This window comes from Balaenoptera borealis (assembly GCF_965194805.1).
Source record: "Balaenoptera borealis genome assembly, contig: HAP1_SCAFFOLD_550, whole genome shotgun sequence".
Taxonomy (NCBI): domain Eukaryota; kingdom Metazoa; phylum Chordata; class Mammalia; order Artiodactyla; family Balaenopteridae; genus Balaenoptera; species Balaenoptera borealis.
In genome coordinates, this window is record NW_028123647.1 from 422,172 (window position 1) to 426,972 (window position 4,801).

At 42.5% G+C, this 4,801-nt stretch overlaps 1 pseudogene across 1 annotated transcript; it reads left to right on the forward strand.

The window, feature by feature from the left end:
* Positions 1 to 256: 256 nt before the first annotated feature.
* On the forward strand, positions 257 to 2,855 carry LOC309621519 (AFG1-like ATPase pseudogene; annotated as a pseudogene). Its single transcript has one exon. The product of its transcript is annotated as an AFG1-like ATPase pseudogene (transcript).
* The last annotated feature ends 1,946 nt before the right edge of the window (positions 2,856 to 4,801 follow it).

Genomic DNA, 4,801 nt, shown 5'->3' on the forward strand with positions numbered 1-4,801 from the left:
AAATATAACCTGCATTTTTAAGATGAGCAATGAGATGATACCCTACATACGGTTTTGTACACTGCTTTTTTTCTACAAACACCATATTATGGAGGTCAATTCACGCCAATCAGTATAAGCCCACATAATAATAAAATGGCCTTAAACACTAATGGTCAATTTAGGTATGATAATCATAAGAACTGTTAATTATAACTGCTGACTCCCTCAGTTCCCCACACTGTGGTAAGTGCTAAACTTGTACTCGCTCATTTAATCCTCATCACAACCTATGAGGAGGAGCTCCTGTTGCCCGACTAACCATCAGGGGACTGAGGCACAGTGATGGCAGTGCTAGCCAGTCACAAGATTAAGATATGATTTCTGGGTGGCAGCTGAGCCCCACATCTAACTAGTGTACACTAGTGCTTCTTATCTGATAAGACCCTCAACCTTACTGTTCATCAGGGCACAGCAAAATAAAACTAACGTCCCATGGTTTTTTCTCAGTTAGCTGGGCAAAAGTTTAAACAACAGATCTTAATCAGTGTGGTTTGGAATTTGGAGACCTGTGTCCTGTTATATTGTGGAAGGGGCTCCTCCAACATTCTGTCTCCCTTCCTGTGCCTCAGGGATGTTCCCCTACTAAAGTGGATAACTCTCCTGTGCTTGGAGCAGAAAATGTTTATGTTTCTCCAGCCTTTTTAATATTTTGTATAATTGCAAGGGCAATAGGAATTTATTACAGTTAAAAATAGATAACATACAAATGGAAATAAAATAATAATACCTCAAAGCCCACCATCTGAAGAAAAGCCCTTCTAGGCGCTTAGCGCCGAGCCGGCTGAGAGGAAGATGTGTTGGGTGCAGGGCTTGGGCTGCTGCTCTCGCCCCTTCGGTCACCGCCCCTGGAAACCCCTTTTGTAAAGCCTATACAGTTCAGACCCCCGATCAGACCCCCGAGAGTACGTCTCCAACTGCTGCTACAGAGGTTTATTCAACAGCTTTAGCTGTTTGCCATGGACCACTGGACCTCTCTGACTTTCTGATCAAAGCTCGTGAGCTAAAGGACGATGAACATCAAAGAAGAGTCATACAGTGTTTGCAGGAATTACATGAGGACCTTAAAGGATACAGTATAGAGGCAGAAGGCCTTTTTTTCTAAGGTACAGGGAAGACAATGGTGATGGACATGTTTTATGCTTATGTGGAAATGAAGAGGAAAAAACGGGTTCATTTTCATGGTTTCATGCTAGATGTTCACAAAAGAATACACCGCCTTAAACAGAGTTTGCCAAAAAGGAAACCAGGACTCATGGCTAAATCATACGATCCAATAGCTCCTATAGCTGAAGAAATCAGTGAGGAAGCATGTCTCTTATGCTTTGATGAATTTCACGTCACGGACATTGCTGATGCCATGATTCTGAAACAGCTTTTTGAAAACCTGTTCAAAAATGGGGTCGTCGTTGTGGCAACATCCAACTGGCCACCAGATGATCTCTATAAAAATGGACTCCAAAGAGCTAACTTTGTACCATTCGTAGCTGTCCTGAAGGTCTCTGAGGCAATGAGAGAGTGGGATGCATGTATGTGGGCAATGCTGTATTTCTTTCTGGAATACTGTAATATGGTCCAGCTAGATTCTGGGATAGATGATCGGAAAAAGGAACTTCCTGCTGCAGGAGAACTCTACTATCTCACAAGTGAAGCTGATGTGGAGGCTGTCATGGATAAGTTGTTTGATGAGCTGGCTCAGAAACAAAGCGATTTAACTAGACCAAGGACTCTAAAAGTGCAAGGCAGAGAGCTGCGGCTGCATAAAGCCTGTGGAGCTGTTGCCGACTGCACATCTGAAGAGCCATGTGAGAGAGATCCCATCCAGGACACCACATTACCTTTAGTCATCATGCCTCCTTAGATTCCTCTTAGCTGTGACAGTTTCTCAGACTTTCCTTCTTTTTGATGACCCTGACAGTTTTGAGGAATACTGGTCAGTTATTTTGTAGACTGTCCCTCAAATGGGATTTGTCTGATGTTTTTCTCATGATTTGACTGGAACTGTGGGCTTTGGGAGGAAGACCACAGAGGTCAAGTGCTATGTTCGTCAGCTCATATCAAGGGCACATATGATCAATATGACTTAACACTGTTGATGTTAACCTTGATCACACTTGTCTGAGGTAGTGTTTGTCCCCACTGTAAAGTTACTCTTTTCCCCCTCTTTCCATAGTGAACTCTTTGGAAGGAAGTTCTTGCTGAGTTTTCATGTAGCAGCGAAGAAGAAAATCCACAATTATCTAACAAGGCTGTTAAAATACTTTTCCCTTTTCCAACTACACATTTGTGTGAGGCTAGATTTTCTTATATGACTCAACTAAAGCAACATAACAATAGTCTGACTGTAGAAGCAGGTATGAGAATTCCACTATCTTCTATTACACCAGACATTAAAGAGATTTGCCCAAAGTATAAAACAATGCTACTCTTCTTACTATTTTCATTTTAGAAATATAATTATTTTCATAAAAATGTTATTTCTGTTAATTTTATGGGTTGAATATAATGGTTTTATCATTGTTATTTTAAATAAATTAATAAATATTTTATAAATTTTATTTATTTATTTATTTATTTGGCTGTGTTGGGTCTTCGTTTCCGTGCGAGGGCTTTCTCCAGTTGCGGCGAGCGGGGGCCACTCTTCATCGCGGTGCGCGGCCCTCTCACTGTCGCGGCCTCTCCCGTTGCGGAGCACAGGCTGCAGACGCGCAGGCCCAGCAGCTGTGGCTCACGGGCCCAGTTGCTCCGCGGCATGTGGGATCCTCCCAGACCAGGGCTCGAACCCGTGTCCCCCGCGTCGGCAGGCAGATTCTCAACCACTGCGCCACCAAGGAAGCCCGATAAATATTTTATAAAAAAAGAAAAGAAAAGCCCTTCTAATGTTTTCATCTGCATTATATTCCTCCAGAATTATTCTTATGCAGGTATTATATATTTATACATGTATGCATACATTTATATATTTACATACAAATCATAAGATCTCATCTTACATTTAATTTTATAACATCTCACTGTAGTGGGTTGAATTGTGTGCCCCCCAATATTGCCAAATCGTAACACCCCCATACCTTAGTTGGAAATAGGGTCTTTGCAGATATAATTAAGTTAAAGATCTCAAGAGATGATTGGATTTAGGATGGTCCCTAAACCCAATGACTAATGTCCTTATAAAAGAAAGGAGGGGGCTTCCCTGGTGGCGCAGTGGTTGAGAATCTGCCTGCCAATGCAGGGGACACGGGTTCGAGCCCTGGTCTGGGAAGATCCCATATGCCGCGGAGCAACTGGGCCCATGAGCCACAATTACTGAGCCTGCGCGTCTGGAGCCTGTGCTCCGCAACAAGGGAGGCTGCGATAGTGAGAGGCCCGTGCACCGCGATGAAGAGTGGCCCCCGCTTGCCGCAACTAGAGAAAGCCCTCACACAGAAAAGTAGACCCAACACAGCCATAAATAAATTAATTAATTAATTAAAAAAAGAAAAGAAAAGAGGAAGATTTCACACACACAGGGAAGAAGGCCATGTGAAGACAGAGACAGAGACAGGAGTTATGCTGCCACAAACCAAGGGAAGCCAGGAGCCACCAGAAGCTGGAAGAAGAAAGGATGAATTCTCCTCTGGAAGCTTCAGAGGAAGCTTGACCCTGCCGACACCTTGATTTCAGATTTCTGGTCTCTAAAACTATGGGATAATGCATTTCTCTTGTTCTAAGCCACGAAGTTCCTGTTAATTAGTAACAGCAGCCCTAGGAAACAAACACACTCACTAACCATATACCCCAAATGTCATTGATTGTGAATAAACACCACTCTGTATCCTATTTTTTTGTGTGTGCCTGTGGGGATAGTAATGATAATAAAGGTATATACGAAAAATAAATATGGCTAAAGTTTTTAGCTCCTAATGGTTTTTACTGTATTGATTCATTTAATGCGCCAGGCACCCCTATGAGGTAGGTACTGTTGCTCAACCCCATGTTGTAGATGAAAAACTGAGGGACAGAGAGAACTTGGCCTAGGACTACACAGTTAGAGAATAGGAAAGCTTGGGTTTGTACCTCACGCTCCAGAGCCTGGGAAACTGTCAAAGCTTTGTTGTTAAGTAACAGAAGCAGTCTGCATAGCATGTGTAATTTAGGAGGTCATTAAGGCAATTTTCAGGTATTAACATATTTATACAAATAGCTGGACCTAGTGACCTTGGTGAGAGCACGTTCATTGCAAGATTCAATAGTGCAGTGACATAAGAGGTTAGTGGGAAGTGAAGAATGTTAACCGGGAATGCAGAAAATGCTTTCTGGAACTTTGATTTTGAAGGACGGGGGAGAAAGGGAGAGAGAAACAGAGACAGACACAGAGAGAGAGAAAGAGAGAGAGAGAAACAGAGACAGACACACAGAGAGAGAAGGCCTGTGACTGAATGGGGAAAAGGGGTCCAAAGAGGGATTTTTTTTTTACATCTTCAGTTCCTTGAAAGTATAAAAGTTAATATTGCAGGAGTCATGTCATCTCAGATTTAACCTTTGAAAGAATTTCCCCATATTTCCCTCTTATTTCCACTTTAGAGTTAATGGGATGCCTCCAATGAACAGTATGGGTTTTTGAGCTCAATATCTATTTAGCTATGAGTGATAGGAAGAATGGATAATTGTGTGTCAAAGAAATGGTAGTAATTTGTGGATTTTTGCCTCTCAGGGAGGCAGCACATGGCTGAAATCCTTGTGTGACATGATCTGAGGACCCCTGCACAGTTGAATGGGAAAC